Below are 19,465 nucleotides of genomic sequence, written 5' to 3' on the forward strand. Positions count from 1 at the left end.
CTCTGTCAGATAAATAAATAAAATCTTTAAAAAAATAAAAAAGGCATTACATTCTCCCATAGGTAGGACGGGTGCTGCTGTATTTTCCAAAAAATTAAGGGTAAACTAACAGAAATAAATCCTCTGGCCTAAACAATTAGGATAGGTCACATTCAAAACATTTCTCTTCAGATATATAATACTTGAAATCAGGTAATTCCACAATCTCTGATTTCCTAGACATCTTATAATTATAAAAACATGGGCTTTCTTCTTCTCTCCTATGCTTTACATCCTATTACTATTCTCTTTATTTTTCTGTTAAAAAAAATTTGCCATCTCTTTACAAACTTTTTCTTGACAGTTCTAGAATTATCACATCTTCAAAATTTCCACAGAATACTATTAATTCTCAGCAAGTTTTATCCTGCCTCCCCTGCTTAGACATCTGTTTCCCTATAGGTCATTTCCAATATAACAGAGCATCTGATCTCCTGCAGATACAGAAAAGGACTTGAGGATTCTCAAGGTTTTCCAATTTCCTTCTAAGCCAGGGTATTCTTAACCAAAATTCACCATTTACATCAATATCATTAAGTTATACAATAGTCCGGGGTGCCTGGATAGTTGAGTTGGTTAAGCATCTGCCTTCAGCTCAGGTCATGATCCCAGGGTCCTGGGTTTGAGTCCTGCATGTGGCTTCCTGATCACTGGGAAGGTGACTTCTCTCTCTCCCTGTTCTTGTGCTCTCACTCACATGTTCTCTCTCTCTCTCTCTCTTCCTCTCAGATAAATAAATAAATAAAATTTTAAAAATAAAAATTTATACAATAATCTGTTTGCTTTATCTCTGCTCTAGTGACTTGCTGGCCACTTACCTGACCTTACTACAAACCATTTATTAATGACTGCTCCTTCTTTTGATTGCCCTCTCTTTTTACCCTTTATCTGAGTGATTTATATAACTGTGTACATTTTCTATCCAGCACTCCAGTAGACTCAAAGTTTATATGCTTCCTAAGAATGATCACTGTTACTCTAACACCCTCAACCAACCTGTACTCTGTTATCCTCTGGAATCACTCCATTTTTAAAAGATCATAATTAAAAACAATCTCATGCTCTTTCTCCAGCAGTTTTTCCACCTTTCTCCCTTGTTCCAACAAAAGCTGTAACTATCCGCATTATCTTCATTCAAACTTTTATCCTTCAAATTTTCTCCCAAACTTCTAGCCTCCTCTTGTCTTTAATTCTTTATACATGTATTAAAGATCACATAATCCCTCATTTAAACTATTATTGAGGCATTATCCTCAAGAATCCTACCCATGATTTTTCTATTTCATTAAGAACACAATACATCAATCCTGGACCAATCCAGCTGTTATGGACTGATATGTTTGTGGTGGCGCCCTACAACCAATGTGATTGTACTGATGGGGAAGTGATTAGGTTGTGAGGGTGGAGCTTCTGTGAATGGGACTGGTGTCATCAGAATAGAAAAGAAACCTCAGAGAGCTCTCTTACCCATTCTACCATCTGAGGACACAGGAATAAGACAGTCACATATAGACCCAGGAAGCAGGCCTAAATCAGATACCAAATCTGTTGATGCCTTGAGACTTCCCAGCCTCCAGAACTGTGAAAAATAAATTTCAGTGGTTGGTAAGCAATGCAGATGATGGTATTCTGTTACAGATGCCCAAATAGACTGATACCAACCATTCAGATAAATGAAAAACCCATAAAGCAGATAATAACAAAAGAAAAGAATCCAGAGAAGGTAAGAAACCACAATAAATACTTTTAAGATTTTCACTTAAATTTAAGTAGGAAGGATTTTATCTCATAAAATAATACCTAAATGAGTAGGAATAGGAAAGGAGCAAAAAATAGGGGGGGGGCACTTTTGTTCCTAAACACAAAGAACATAGCACTATCTACCATGCTTTTTGCATAAAAAAATTAGGTGCAATACAATGTAAGAGGAATAATAACAACTTTATGAAATCAATAATTTCAAGACACGTGGAAGTCTAGTTTAAGAATTTTTAAGAATTGTTTTTAGGAATCGTATGTATTACCTTGGAATAAGTTTTCCAAATCACTGCTTTAGATGAAATGTTTATTAGATCTTTGTAAATAAACTATTTTTAACACCATAAACATCATCCTTGATGTTTCTTGATATTAACCAAGAGAATAATTAGTTTAAATATAGATATCTCAGCTCTTAGATAATTGTGACAGTTGTGTATGGTTAGCTGCACTCTACCCTGTTTTTAAACAAATCATGTGTAGGAGGACATATGCCTGCTTTACCTAGTTTTTAATTGTTGACATACCAGATGCTACAATTTAAGCCATCTTCAAAAATTGATTGATGATGGGGTGTCTGGGTGGCTCAGTCTGTTAAGTGTCTGTCTTTAGCTCAGACCATGATCTCGGGATCCTAGGATCTAGGCCAGTGTCCTGATCCATGCTCTGTGGGGAATCTGCTTCTCACCCTCCCCCTGCCCCTCCCTACTGACTGTGTTCTCTCTCTCAAATAAATAAATAAAATCTTTTTCAAAAAATTGATTGATGCTTCATGAATATAGATCTTTAAAGAAATGAAGATGCATCTCAAATGCAGGCAATACTATGTTCTAATATAAAAACAAATAGTACCATGAGTTTTAAAGAAGTAAAAGGAACCAAATAAAAAATAAAAATTACGTTCTCATATTCACGTACTCCTTAGGGTAGACAAAATGAGCATGTTACTGCATGGGTATAATAAATCTGAACCTATTAGGAGAAAACGGGGGGAATGATTTCACAGCAAAATCTCCACAGGGAAGGGGGAATCTTCCATACATCAATCTGGGCTGCTTTTGCAACAATATTAGAAAATATTACTCTTTAATGAAGATGGAAGTAAATGCAATTTTGTAACTGGTAAGAAGGAGATTGAAGAGAATCTTTTTTGATGAAAATTTCAAAATGCAGTCCATTTCTACCCAGATCAAAAAGGAAAAGAACAAAGAAAGCAAAACCACTCTTAAAATAGGTTATAAATGGAGTAAATGGGTGCTCTTTTTCCATCTCTCATCTTTGAAAGTGATGTGATGTTTTGAAGAGTAATTACCAAATCTTTGTGAAATATGGTATTATCTTTATGAAATATTGAGACAGAATATAAATTGGGTTGTTTTCATTGATCTTATACCAAATTGCATTTATGACATTCATAAATAGCTAGACACTATATAGTTAGTGGATCTTTTAGAACTCTGAGGAGTATGGCAATTTGTTCCCTTGGAGAATATAAACATTATGGCTGCTGGTTACTATATTTACACATGGTTTAAACACAATCCTTCCTGAAGACAAAAATAAAAATAAAAATAAAAAGGTTATAGTCTTTGGTTTCATTTCTAACGTCTTAATACTCAGCATGAGATCAGTGATTTGTACAATGTGTACTTTTATAGTCCCATAGGTATTTTATAATATTTAGTATAAATATAAGTTGAAATTAACTAAGATATATTCTTAGGAAGTGGCATCATGTAGTGGAAAGAGCACAGTATTTGAAGAGAAAAAATGTGAATTTGAGTTATAAATGTTCATTCGTTAGCTAAATTGTGCCTTCATTTATAAAACATGATGTCTATTCTGGAAACATCACAGGATTATTAAATGGTTATTATTATTAAATGGTTATTAAATGGAATGATATGTTTAAATTTTAGTAAATTAGAAAGCACTATAGAAATATAATATATGATTATTATTGGCTGCTAAATTAAAGAGGTAGAGTGAATGAATGAGTATCTGCTGGTTATATAATCTGTTGTGACACAGTTAGCCTGTATTATTTCATGATTTCCTCTTATTTTTATTCCTATTATTTTTTTTCCCTCTTATTTTATTTTAGAAATGGAGTGATATTAAGAGAGGTCACATAACTCAGTAATCATAACTTGTCTAGTAACTGGAAGAATCAAGTCTTACTGAAAACTCATTCTCTTTCTACCTACCTCATGCTGTTATTGTGAGAAGTGTTATTAGGACAGTGCGGAGAATAGTCTTTATTTTAACCCATCACTTAATGTTTTTAAGTGTAATCAGTTGTATAATACAATGTATTAGATATATTTTTATAGCACTTTGGATTTTCTTGACCCCATGAGTCGATACATTGTCAATCAGTTTTGTGGAGGCTTTGAAAACCTTAACATATCACAACTTGAACCTTTTTGAACCTACTTGAATTCATGTATGTGCAGTCTGGAAGTAAGAGCAACCAATGCCAATGGGATACCCATGACTTTAATGGGCCATAATTAAAGGGATAAATATTTATCTTTCATCCCCCAGAGGGTTAGTTCTGAGGTACATTTTCTAAGACAACTCAGAAAGAGCCTTTTCTGACACTAATCTGGCAAGGTTTTGGGAGCACCTACTTACAACCTGAGTAAGGAGTCAGTCTTTTATTTTGTTTTGGTTTTTTGCTGGTGAATATGGGTTTCCAAGGAAGGGAGTCTTGGTTCACACTTGATCTTTGCTGGCAAAGGCAGGAATGGAGCCAGTTTTTCTGTGGTGTCCAATGGGAGTAGACCAGTTATTGTCTAAAAGTTTTCTCTTTTTAAACTACGTTTTTACTAGTCTTTGGCTGAAGAAAACAGGCTTTCATTGGAGATTTTTCTTCATCTTTTGGTGTTTCTGGATTTTTGGTTTCTCCAGCACTAAATCTAGGATGGATGAGGCAAAGACAACAAAACAAAACAAAACAAAACACAGACAACAAAAACGAAAACAAAAACAGAAAACTTAACACATGTTGTTCCTTGGGTCCTTATGTCCCTACCTGGTCTGCCATCTTCTCTCTACATATGGAAGTCTTCTTATGTTTATTTTATATAATATGTTCAAGGCTTTTAGATTTAATTAGCAAGAGAGATAGTGAAAAGTTGTGGGCTTTTTGTTTTGTTTTGTTTTTGTTTTTCTCCATCTTTCTGGAAGCAGAAGCTTCTGGACAGCTTGAAATAGTTCTTGTGCCCATGACTCACTTTAGATTGCTTAATTAAACTCTCTAAAGATGAGCATGTGCATTTTAAAAATTTGATATATATGCTCAATAACTAAGGGATTATTTTGCAACTTTCATAACTTTTGCCCTCAAGTTTTGAATGTCTCTTTCTGAAGATTCAATTCATACCTTGTAAATTCTAACAGCAAGTATCCTGAATCTTATGTACACTTTGGGTTGAGAATTTCTATACACAAACTCCTCTCTTCTACAGGTTCCATGGGATCAAAGATCACCCATCATTCATGGAAGGCTTATATAATGAGTCCCTCAATTTTGCTACCTATAAGCAGAAAGATCCTACTTTTGCAATATTCCTCCTCTTACCTGTACCTTGCAAAATTAGTTGCTTTGTAATTTTGTGGCACATGAGCTCTTTAAAATTCTCTATGTGTGTGAGTGCGAGAGAGACAGAGAGAAGGGGGTGCTAATTGCATATAATATGAGGGAAACCTACCAATATACATACTGATTTATAGACAATTAGGGACCCATACGACACAGAAAAAAAATTGGCTTGTTCATATAAAAGAAAAGCAATTACAATCTTTATGAGATTCACTTTCCTCTTATGACATATTATTATATGTACACTATTAGCTACATCATTAATGTATCTCAGATTAACTTTTTCTTAGATTTTATTTAATTGCAACAATAAATTTCATTTACATATTCTCTGTTACTCATACACTATGGTCATCTTTTTTTTGTTTTTGTTTTTGTTTTAAGATTTTATTTATTTATTTGTCAGAGAGGGAGAGAGTGAGAGCACACAAGAGGGGGAGCAGCAAGGGAGAAGCAGGCTCCCCACTGAGGTAGGAGCCCCATTCAGGACTCAATCCCAAGACCCTGGGATCATGACCTAAGCCAAAGGCAGACACTTAACTGACTGAGCCACCCAGGTGTCCCAATCTGCTTGACTCTGAGGAACTAACTGAGGGTTTTGGAGGGGAGGGGGGTGGGAGGTTGGGTGAGCCTGGTGGTGGGTACTCTGGAGGGCACGTACTACATGGAGCACTGGGTGTCCTGCATACACAATGAATTCTGGAACACTGAAAAGTAATTTAAAAAATAAATAAAAATTTTAAAAAAAGAAAAGAAAAGAAATCAGGAGGAAATTTTTGTGTTACTTCATTAGCATGATATTATATCTTGCCTTTTTAAAACATATTTTTCTAGAATGAAAGATGTACACTAAATAAATTTAAAATATTAATGTCTATGTGCAAACACGTGTTTGAATGTATGTGTGTGTATTTACCTAAATGCTTATGATATTTTTAAAAATAAATCTTAGTAATTGCCAGTTAAAGGATATTTTTAATTGATACAACAGAATATAAACTTTTAAAAAAGAGACATCTATGTCTGTTTTTGTGGAAAGGAAAATAAAAAGAATAAGTAATCTCAACCTGAGAAAAAGTAAAGATGGCTCAAGATACACTCTGGAAATGATAACCAAAAAATAAAATAGAAATGAAAATATAAATGCTCAGATTTATCTGCTAGAGGAAATACATTAAAGTAGACAAAAAATATTTGAAAATTAAGAACTATGAATAAATTAACATTGTGTGGTAAGCTAAAAAATAGCCCCCCGCAAAGGTAATTTTGTCCATGAAAGAAATGGAATACTAAATCACTGAAGAGGAAAACATAAGGTCTAATCCAGGCTATTATGAAGGAATAACTGGCAAACATTTGGAAGAAAAAGTAATTTAACTGGCACAATACACAAAATAATCTCCAGACAAAATATCAAAGCAAAAAAAAAAAAAAAAGACATAAAAGCTTTAATGGTAAATATAGGCAAAAAGAGAGAGAGACCTGGAAAGCCATTTGTAAGAATGAATTGAACATAAAACCACTTCTACAGGGCGCCTGGGTGGCTCAGTGGGTTAAGCCGCTGCCTTCGGCTCAGGTCATGATCTCAGGGTCCTGGGATCGAGTCCCGCATCGGGCTCTCTGCTCAGCAGGGAGCCTGCTTCCTCCTCTCTCTCTGCCTTCCTCTCTGCCTACTTGTGATCTCTCTCTGTCGAATAAATAAATAAAATCTTTAAAAAAATTTAAAAAGAAAAGAAAAAAAAACCCACTTTTACATCAGCATTGTATTTCTTATGTTGGGCTTATACAAATAAATGACCTAGACACCTAGGTATTGTGATTCAAGTAGAAAAAAAAAAACAAGTAGAAAAAAAAAGTACACTATATTTCTGAGTAAAAAACAAACCAAAGACAACCCCAAGCTCCCACAAAAAACAGAAATCCTGAAGTATAGTAGTATATATTTGACTTGGCTTTGCTTCCAAGCGTGTTTGTTGGCTTACAAAAGGGAAAGGAGACCAATTATAAAAACTGAAAAATGTATGAGCCAAAATTATGTAAAACTTCAGACTAATGGAAATTGATTCTTGAAGAAAATGGAGCAAGTTTTAAGATGGTGACAATTCTGAAGTACTGTCATATATCTCAATTTCCTATCCTATTTGTTTCTACAGAAGATAATTAGTTTTGGACTCAGTTGCTTATTACAGAATCTATGCTGGGCAGTGTTGAACATCACTATCACCCTAAATCTAAATAAGTTCACTAGGTACTCAGATGTAGTACCATTGATAAGAACTTATTTTATTGTCATACCTAAAGCATATTTTGCAAAATACGTTGACATTGATTTTTGACTTGGAAAATTATCATGTTTTAGGTTTTGTCTTCACCTAATTGATGACCTTGGAAGTTTTATTAACCTGCCCAAAGTTCCTTTGTGAGAGAACAGAATACAGTCTAGCAGTAGTCACACAAAGCCTCAAGTTTTAAAATGGCACTTGAAAGTTCAACTTCCACCAAACATTTCCCTCAGCAGACAGGATGATTAGACAAATAGGTTAAAATGTCAGTTGTTAATACTGTGATAGTATGCTACCTCCAAATCACAACTGCTATACTTTCATATTTTATGGCCAAACTATTCTTCATCATTTAACCTACCAAATGTATGGACAGCATGCACACACACATACACACACATATAACATAACTTTCTCAATTTATATATTTTCCCTTTGTCTTCAGCTATCTGGCCATGGTAGGCTGGTTGATGCAGAATATCCACACCATATGTAATGCACATAATCATATCAAACATCAAAAGTAGAGTTTTCAAGTGAACTCCCAATTACTTGCTCTCTTATTTTCATCTTCTCAGTATTCTTTCTTCTTTGTCCTCTCCCCAGTTATTTGCCTTTCAAAAACCATCTTACTGTTCCTTTTAAAATTAAAGAGGTGTTCTTCAGTTATAATTGGTGATGAAAGCTGTTGCATAACACCTAGGGTACTTCACACTTTGGAACTGAAATTTCACTAGATTATTTAAAGATTATTTCACTCCAGTTTTTTATATGTCTCTGATTCAGATCATTTCTTTAATATTTTCGTTTTTTCCCCTCTAAACTATATCCATCATCCTTTAATTGTAGGTGTGGTAAAATGATAAAATCAGCAAAACTTTCATTTCTTCTTTATAAATGAGTTATCAGAAATGAGAGAGAGACAGGGGGACAGAGAGAGAGGGAGGAGGAGATGAGATCTTTCTAGCTTGAAGAAAAAGCTTCCAGGGACAAAATTAGAAACTAAATAAAGTATTTTAGACTTAGAGTTGCTGCCCAAAATGCAGACTGAAAATTGGTAATGGAATCAGTTGAGTTACTGCATGTAATAGAGGCCTTGACGAGCTCTGATTCAGAAGTCATGCAGGCCTGGCTTGAATCTGACCTCATCCATTTCCTTCGGTAAGTTTTTAACTACCCTTGGCCTCTTCTCTATAGTGGGGAAAATTATGACCACTACTGGCATGAAATAAAAGTGCAATAGATTTTAGATAATGTGAATATTTCTTACACAAATCCTTGGGGGGAAAAATGAAAAATATATCACAGGCCTTGGGTAATAATTATATCAAGTCTGAAATTTCATTGTATTTTTAGGCATGATAAATGCTGGAAAAATACTTGGTATTCATTATACATGTTATTGGAGTGAAAGTATAGGAAAACATGGGCACCTAAATAAATTTATAGAAGTTCATAATCATTATGAACATTGACCTACAGTGGATATTTTTAATTTAAAATTTGGTTGGCTATTTTACATAAGTAGAAGTGTATAATGGAAAAACTTAAATAAGATTTAACAATAAAATTATATTGGAAGTTCAGGATTCAATCTCTGAGAGGCATTTGAAGTTCATAGGGGCATGTTGGTCTGGAAATGGTAAAGGTGTGTAATAAAAATAAGGAAATTCTGAGACAAGAAAATAAAAGAAACTGATGGTATATTGGGCGAGCTGTACTATGTTCAACAAAACCATGATACAGTCAGGTCGGGGCTATGTCTATTCACATCAAATTCCACTGTATTTAACAAATGAGAAATGTCATCTTATGTTGATAAAAGAATGGTTAGTAACAAATCTTGCTACTTCATATGATGCTTAGAACCAATTCAGTAACCATATAATACAATTCTAAGTGAGTGTTGCTTATTATGGATTTTAAAATAATTGGCAAAACTGTTGAAATCTTGGTGAGAGACTATACCAAAAAGACATTATATTCAGGTAGTTATAGAAAAAGAATAGGACTTAGATTCATCTAGCCTGAGTTTCATCCCTGTATCTGCCATTTATTGTTTTTGATATTGAACATGAATTTCTCTTCTCAAAGACTGTTTTCTTTTTTTTTATAATTTTTTTATTTTTTATTTTTTATTTTTTTTTATAAACATGTATTTTTATCCCCAGGGGTACAGGTCTGTGAATCGCCAGGTTTACACACTTCACAGCACTCACCAAAGCACATACCCTCCCCAATGTCCATAACCCCACCCCCCCTTCTCCCAACCCCTCTGCCCCCAGCAACCCTCAGTTTGTTTTGTAAGATTAAGAGTCACTTATGGTTTGTCTCCCTCCCAATCCCATCTTGTTTCATTGATTCTTCTCCTACCCACTTAAGCCCCCATGTTGCATCACCACTTCCTCATATCAGGGAGATCATATGATAGTTGTCTTTCTCCACTTGACTTATTTCGCTAAGCATGATACGCTCTAGTTCCATCCATGTCGTCGCAAATGGCAAGATTTCATTTCTTTTGATGGCTGCATAGTATTCCATTGTGTATATATACCACATCTTCTTGATCCATTCATCTGTTGATGGACATCTAGGTTCTTTCCATAGTTTGGCTATTGTGGACATTGCTGCTATAAACATTCAGGTGCACGTGCCCCTTTGGATCACTATGTTTGTATCTTTAGGGTAAATACCCAGTAGTGCAATTGCTGGGTCATAGGGCAGTTCTATTTTCAACATTTTGAGGAACCTCCATGCTGTTTTCCAGAGTGGCTGCACCAGCTTGCATTCCCACCAACAGTGTAGGAGGGTTCCCCTTTCTCCGCATCCTCGCCAGCATCTGTCATTTCCTGACTTGTTGATTTTAGCCATTCTGACTGGTGTGAGGTGATATCTCATTGTGGTTTTGATTCAAAGACTGTTTTCTTAATTGAGCCAATACTTCAGAGAAGTCATCCATAATGCTTTGTACTTCCTGTATTATGTGCTCATGAAAGCATTGGTGAATCTTTTTGGAATCTTTTTGGATTAGTTGTTATTTAATCATTTTATTCTTCATTGTCAGTAGCAATTGCTTTATTAAAATTAATGCTTTTATCAGATTCCTTGTATACTGTAAGAATGCCCCACCAATTTCTTTTTTTTTTAGCAGAATGTTGGATAACATAGTTATGAATTTGCCATTTCTGTTGATCAACTAGTCCTATTATATAAAATGGTAGACTGTATTGTAGTTATTTCCTAATCATTGTAGATATAAATTGACTAAATTCTTGCCATTAAAATTAGATTGATATGCACAATGTTCATTTCAAAAATTTACTTTAGGGGTACCTGGATGGATCAAGTCAGTTAAGTGTCTGCTTTGGGTTCAGGTCATGATCCCAGGGTCTCTACAGGGAGTCTGCCTTTCCTTCTCCCCTTGCCACTCCCCCGACTCATTCTCTCTCACATGTGCACTCTCTCTCTTTCAAATGAATAAAAACTTTGAAAAATTATTTTAGATGAGTGAATAATATTACTACATATTAAATAGGAAGTAACGTATGTGAATATACTTAAAAATATATTGCTGCTAGTACTACCTGCTAATTGCCCCAAATTATTTTAAATCAGAATTTTGCCATATACCCAATGATAAAATTTATCTTCCTACTATTTTCCCCCCATTCTATAGTGATTTGACACATTGGTGTGCTCTAATAATAATAGAGTATACAACTCCAGCTTAACTTTTATAAATTAGTTAAGGAACAGTTATTCTTTGATTAATAGTTATAAATCATCTTTATTTAGAGAAGTGTTAGTTGTCTTACAAATACTATTCCAACATCCATGACAAAATTGAATAGCCACCACCATATAGTAAATTGAAAAGTTCTGCAGATATCACAAAACAACGTAGAATTCATCCAATACTTAATACTTTTTTATTTTATTTTATTTTATTTTATTTTATTTAAGATTTTATTTATTTATTTGACAGAGACATTGGGAGAGGGAACACAGCAAAGGGAGTGGGAAAGGGAGAAGCAGGCTTCTTGCTGAGCAGGGGAGCCTGATGCGGGGCTCAATCCCAGGACCCTGGGATCATGACCTGAGCTAAAGGCAGGCACTTAACAACTGAGCTACCCTGGTGTCCCAATACTTTTTTATTTTAATTTCATAAGAGGATATTTTTGAAGGACATGGGAAAAATTCAGTCTCTGGCACTATGTTTAATGAGAGTCATTGTAGCAGAAAGATGGTCTATTATTCTGAAGAGAGCCTGGGTTCAAATTCTAGTTGTCAGTTTTAATTTTGAAGAAAAAATTATTATAGGATTATTTGAGGCCTACATAAGATAATGAACTCATAATTATCCTACACCAGGATGGTATACAGTGCCTATTAGATAAAGCTCCTCTTTAGTCAGGAGAATTTTAATTTGAGCCCCCAATTATCTCTTTTTCTGAGCTTTCATTATTTCTCATTCTTAAATAAAACAATATACTCTATAAAATGATGTTTGATAACATGGATTTAAAAGTCTAATTGCTTTGTATATGAATCTTGGCTTTGCCACTTACAAGATATAAGAACTTAGACAAGTTATGTAATTTTTCAGAGTCCAATTTCCTTGTGCATAACATGGAGAGTACATTTTTACCTTACTCAAAGGAAATATATGCCTGGTACATAAGCACTCAAGATTTCCTGTCATTACTATTTAAAAATTGTGAAATCTCCATACCTGGATACTACGTCTAGTTATGTGAGTGTGTGATCTTTAAGGAATAAAGAAATAAAGGGCACAAAAGTTTTTAACTTTGTTAGTGTATAAATTCATTAAATCAATTACCCATCTAATTACCCACAGAGCAGCTTGTCCTTAAAGGATGAAATGTGTAATGACCAATACATTTTGCAAGTATCCAATAACATTAATATTATAGAGATAATTACTATTTAATTAAGACTGAGTTTCATCTACAAGAATAAAAATTAAAAGCTAAATAATTTGTTAGTATAATTATTTGATGAAAAATATTTCATATATTTGAAGAGTATGATTAATACTTCAGATAAAAATTTTACACAGACACACACACACAAAACACACATAAAGTTTGGATTCATTCACAGAACTCAGCTAAATTTTTTACTATATTACCTAAATTTATAAATCCATGATTATCCAGGTAAAAATATTATTTTTCTGGGTGAAACAATTAGTGAATGCTTCAAATTTTCATTTATTAAAGAGAGTGAACATTTTTTAATTAAAGTGGATCACCTTTAAAATGATGACTTTTTTCTGTCATTTTTATTATTTATGAATAATTTAACATTCAGAATTCTATACTATTGGAAACTATTCAAATAGAGAAATAGTTATAAAATGTTCCATTTAAATTTGCCATTGATCTGACCTGAGCTAACAATGTAATTCAAATGGGAAAATGATATTGTTTTATTCTACTTTCAGTAAAATGTTGAGAATTATAATCTTTAAATAACTTTAGGTAGCATTTCAGAGGTTGGAGCTACATTCTTACTGTTTTACTTAGTCTTTTACACCCTGTATATTTTTTTAATTTATTTTAATTTATTTTTTTTAAGATTTTATTTATTTATTTGATAGTTAGAGATCACAAGTAGGCTGAGAGGCAGGCAGAGAGAGAGAGGTGGAAGCAGGTTCTCCACTGAGCAGAGAGCCTGATGCGGGGCTTGATCCCAGGACCCTGGGATCTTGACCTGAGCCGAAGGCAGAGGCTTTAACCCACTGAGCCACCCAGGAGCCCCACCCTGTGTATTTTTTTAAAGATTTTGAAAACTCTGACCCATATGAGCTAGGTATGAAAAATATTATACAGGAAAGTGTACTCACATGCTCCCCAAATCAGTAAGCAACAGTGAAGATGACAGAAAACTTTCTGGGGGTGCCTGAGTGGCTCAATTGGTTGAACCTCCTACTCTTGGTTTTAGCTTGGGTCATTATTTCAGGATCATGGGATGGAGCCCTGCATTGGGGTCCATGATCAGCTGGAAGTCTGCTTCAGATTCTCTCCTTCTCCCTCTGCCCCATCATCCTAAAAAATAAATAAGTAAATCTTTAAAAGAAACTTTATGGAATGAGAATAATCTTTTTAAGCAATCAGTAAATACATAATAGCCTGATAATGTAAGTAATTATTTTGAAATAATCCATAATTTAACATCTAATAAACTGAGAGCATTTTCACCATTCAGTTATGAACATTGATAACTGTGTTCTAATAACCCTCAGACCTTCAGGAACTACTGGGTTGTAGATGTAGACTAGAAATGAATTACATGTATTAGTGTTCACCTAATGTTGGGATATCTAAATGTCTTTCTCAGTTGAGGGAATATCTTGAAAAAAGGTATCTTGAAAATCTAGAAACAGTTCAAGATGATTAGGTTAAAGATTTATTTAATAATGCTATATAATTTTATTATTAATTGTACATATTTTTAAAAATTATTTTTATTAACAAGTGATGTATTATTTGACCCAGGGATACAGCTCTCTGGCTTATACATTTCACAGCTCTCACCATGGCACATACCCTTCCCAGTGACATAACCCAATCATCCTCTGCCTACCCTTCTAACCCCAAGCAACCCTCAGTTTGTTTTGTGAGATTAAGAATCTCTTATGTTTTGTCCCACTCCCACTCCCATCTTGTTTCATTTTTTCCTTCCTTATTCCCCCGCCCTGCCTCTCAAATTCTTCATAGCAGGGAGATCAAAAGATAGTTGTCTTTCTCTGATTGACTTATTTCATTCAGCATAACACCCTCTAATTCCATCCACATCATTGCAAATGGCAAGATTTCATTTCTTTTGATGGTTGCATAGTATTCCATCGTGTGTGTGTATGTGTGTGTGTGTGTGTGTGTGTACACAACGTCTTCCTTATCCATTCATCTGTTGATGGACATCTAGGTTCTATCCATAGTTTGACTATTGTGGAAATTGCTTCTATAAACATTCAGGTGCACGTGACCCTTCAGATAACTGCCTTGGTATCTTTAGGGTAAATACCCAGTAGTGCAATTGCTGGGTCATAGGATAACTCTATTTTCAACTTCTTGAGGAACCTCCATGCTGTTTTCTAGAGTGGTTATTCCAGCTTGCATTCCCACCAGCAGTGTAGGGGGGTTCCCTTTTCTCCACAACCTCTCCAACATCTGCCGTTTTCTGACTTGTTCATTTTAGCCATTCTGACTGGTGTGAGGTATCTCATTGTCATTTTGATTTGTATTTCCCTGATGCCAGGTGATGTTGAGCATTTTTTTTAATGTGTCTATTGACCATCTGGATGTCTTCTTTGCAGAAATGTCTGTTCATGTCCTCTGCCCATTTCTTGATTGGATTATTTTTCTTTGGGTGTTGAGTTTGGTATGTTCTTTATAGATTTTGGATACTAGCCCTTTATCTGATACACCATTTGCAAATTCTGTCAGTTGTCTTTTGGTTTTGTTGACTGTTTCCTTTGCTGTGCAAAAGATTTGATCTTGATGAAGTCCCAATAGTTCATTTTGTCCTTGCTTCCCTTGCCTTTGGCGATGTTTCTAGGAAGAAGTTGCTGCAGCTGAAGTTGAAGAGGTTGATGCCTATGTTTGCCTCAAGAAATTTAATGGATTCCTGTCTCACATTGAGGTTTTTCATCCATTTTGAGTCTATTTTTGTGTGTGGTGTAAGGAAATGGTCCAGTTTCATTCTTCTGCATGTGGCTGTCCAATTTTCCCAACACCATTTGTTGAAGAGGCTGTCTTTTTTCCTTTGGACATTCTTTCCTGCTTTGTCGAAGATTAGTTGACCACAGAGTTGAGGGTCTATTTCTGGCCTCTCTGTTCTGTTGCATTGATCTATGTGTCTGTTTTTGTGCCACTACCGTACTGTTTTGATGATGACAGCTTTTTAATAGAGCTTGAAGTCTGAATGGTGATGCCACCAACTTTGGCTTTCTTTTTCAACATTCCTCTGGCTATTCAAGGTCTTTTCTGACTCCATATAAATTTTAGGATTATTTGTTCCATTTCTTTAAAAAAATGGATCGGATTTTGATAGGGATTCCATTAAATATGTGGGTTGCTTTAGGTAGCATAGACATTTTCACAATATTTGTCCTTCCAATCCATGAGCATGGAACATTTTTCCATTTCTTTGTGTCTTCCTCCATTTCTTTCATGAGTATATTATAGTTTTCTGAGTACAGATTCTTTACCTCTTTGGTTAGATTTATTCCTAGGTATTTTATGGGTTTGGGTGCAATTTTAAATGGGATTGACTCCTTAGTTTCTCTTTCTTCTGTCTTGCTGTTTGTGTAAAGAAATGCAACTGATTTATGTGCATTGATTTTATATCCTGACACTTTACTGTGTTCCTGTATGAGTTCTAGCAATTTTGGAGTGGAGTCTTTTGGGGTTTCCACATAAAGTATCATATCATCTGCAAAGAGTGAAAGTTTGACTTCTTCTTTGGTAATTCAGATGGTTTTATTTTGTTTTGTTGTCTGATTGCTGAGGCTAGGACTTATAATACTATGTTGAATAGCTGTGGTGATAGTGGACAGCCCTGCCCAAACTCCTGATCCCAGGTGAAAAACTCTCTCAGTTTTTCCCCACTGAGAATGATATTTGCTGTGGGTTTTTCATAGATGGCTTTGATGATATTGAGATATGTTCCCTCTATGCCTACACATTGAAGAGTTTTGATTCAAAAAGGATGCTATATTTTGTCAAATGCTTTTTCAGCATCTGTTGAGAATATCATATGGTTCTTGTTCTTTCTTTTATTAACGTATTGTATCACATTGAATGATTTGCAGATGTTGAACCAAACTTGCAGCCCAGGAATAAATCCTACTTTGTTGTGGTGAATAATCCTTTTAATGTACTGTTGGATTCTATTGGCTAGTATTATGGTGAGAATTTTTGCAACCATGTTCACCAAGGATATTGGTCTGTAATTCTCGTTTTTGATGGGTTCCTTGTCTGGTTTTGGGATCAAGGCCTCATAAAATGAGTTTGGAAGTTTTACTTCCATTTCTATCTTTTTGAAACAGTTTCAGGATTATAAGAATTAATTCTTCTTTAAATGTTTGGTAGAATTCCCCTGGGAAGCCGTCTGGCCCTGGGCTCTTGTTTTTTGGGAAATTTTTGATGACTTCAGTAACAGTACTGAAATTTTTGATGCTTCAATCTCCTTACTGGTTATGGGTCTGTTCAGGTTTTCTATTTCTTCCTGGTTCAGTTTTGGTAGTTTATACGTCTCTAGGAATGCATCCATTTCTTCCAGATTGTCAAATTTGCTGACGTATAGTTGCTTATAATACGTTCTTATCAGTTTTTATTTCATTGATGTTGGTTGTGATCTCTCCTCTTTCATTCATGATTTTATTTATTTGTGTCCTTCCTCTTTTCTTTTTGATAAGTCTGGCCAGGAGTTTATCAATCTTATTATTTCTTTCAAAGAACCAGCTCTTAGTTTCATTGATTTGTTCTACTGTGTTTTTGTTTTTTTGTTTTTTGTTTTTTTTTGTTTGTTTGTTTCTATTTCACTGATTCCTGCTCTGATCTTTATTACTTCTCTTCTCCTGCTGGGTTAAGGCTTTCTTTGCTGTTCTTTCCCCAGCTCCTTTAGATATAGGGTTAGGTTGTGTACTTGAGACCTTTCTTGTCTCTTGAGAAAGGCTTGTATCATTATATATTTTCCTCTTGGGACAGCCTTTGCTGTGTCCCACAGACTTTGTACAGCTGTGTAGTCATCATCATTTATTTCCATGAATTTCTTCAATACTTCTTTAATTTCCTGTTGACCCATTCATTCTTTAGTAGGATGCTTTTTAGCCTCCATGTACTTGGGTTCTTTCCAAATTTCCTCTTGTGATTGAGTTCTAGTTTCAGAGCTGTGGTCTGAAAATATGCAGGGAATGATCCCAATCTTTTGGTACCAGTTGAGAACTAATTTGTGACCCAGGATGTGATCTATTCTGGAGAATGTTCCATGGGCACTAGAGAAGAATGGGTATTCTGTTGCTTTGGGATGGAATGTTCTGAATATATCTGTGATGTCCATATGGTCCAGTGTGTCATTTAAGGCCGTTATTTCCTTGTTGATCTTTTGCTTGGGTGATCTATTTCAGTGAGTGGGGTGTTAAAGTCCCCTACTATTATTGTATTACCATTGATGTGTTTCTTTGATTTTGTTATTAGTTCATTTATATAGTTGGCTGCTCCCATGTTGGGGCATAATATTTAAATTGCTAGGTCTTCTTGTTGGAAAGACTCTTTTTGTATGATATAGTTTTTTTCCTCATCTCTTATTATAGTCTTTGGCTTAAAATCTACTTTATCTCTTATAAGGATTGCCACCTCCACTTTCTTTTGATGTCCATTAGCATGGTAAATTGTTTTCCACCCCCTCACTTTCAATCTGGAGGTGTCTTTGGGTCTAAAATGAGTTACTTGTAGATAGCATATTGATGGGTTTTGGTTTTTTATCCATTCTGATACCCTGTGTCTTTTGATAGAGGCATTTAGCCCATTAACATTCAGAGTAACTATTGAAATATATGAATTAAGTGCCATTGTATTGCTTATAAGGTGACTGTTACTGTATATTGTCTCTTTTCCTTTCTGGTCTACTACTGTTAGGCTCTCTCTTTGCTTAGAGGACCCCTTTCAATATATCCTGTAGAACTGGTTTGGTGTTTACAAATTCTTTTAGTTTTTGTTTGTCCTGGAAGCTTTTTATCTCTCCTTCTATTTTCAATGATAGCCTAGCTGGATACATATTCTTGGCTGCATATCTTTCTCATTTAGTGCTCTGGATATCATGTCAGTCCTTTCTGGCCTGCCAAGTCTCTGTGGATAAGTCTACTGCCAATCTAACATGTCTACCACTGTATGTGATAGACATCTTGTCCTGAGCTTCTTTCAGGATCTTTTCCTTATCACTAAGACCTCTAAGTTTTACTATTAGAGGGGGGTGTGGACCTATTTTCATTGATTTTGAGGGGGTTTCTGTGTCTTCCTAGATTCTGATGTTTGTTCCCTTTGCCATATTAGGGAAATTCTCTACTATACTTTGCTTCAATATACCTTCTGCCCCTCTCTCTCTTTCTTCTTCTTTTGGGATCCCAATTATTCTGATATTGTTTCATCTTATGGTATCACTGATCTCTTGAATTCTCCCCTCATGGTCCAGAAGGTGCTGTCTCTCTTTTCCTCAGCTTCATTATTCTCCATCGTTTGGTCTTTTATATCACTAATTCTCTCTTCTTCCTCATTCATCCTAACAGTAAGAGACTCCATTTTTTATTGGACCTCACCAATTTTTTTTTATTTCAACTTAGTTAGAATTTAGTTCTTTTATTTCTCATGAAATGGATTTTATTTATCCCGAAATGGATTGTCTCATATCTTCCATGCTTATTTCAAGCCTAACTAGCACCTTGATAATCATCATTCTGAACTGAAGTTCTGACATATTACCAATGTCTGTATTTTAATAAAATAAAAATAAAAAAGATATATCTATATATATATACTATATATATATATTATATATACATGTATGCATATATGTAGATACACGCACACACACACACACACACACACACACACACACACACACACACATATAGGTAGACTGGTGAATAGAATAGAGCCACCCACTTGATTTTGGGTTTATTCTGGTCTCTTAGAAGAAACTACCTTCCAAAATTTAAAAGAAAGAAAAACATATATATACACAAATAAGGGTA

The sequence above is a fragment of the Mustela erminea genome, chromosome 12 (genome assembly GCF_009829155.1).
Source record: "Mustela erminea isolate mMusErm1 chromosome 12, mMusErm1.Pri, whole genome shotgun sequence".
NCBI classification, from domain to species: Eukaryota; Metazoa; Chordata; class Mammalia; order Carnivora; family Mustelidae; genus Mustela; species Mustela erminea.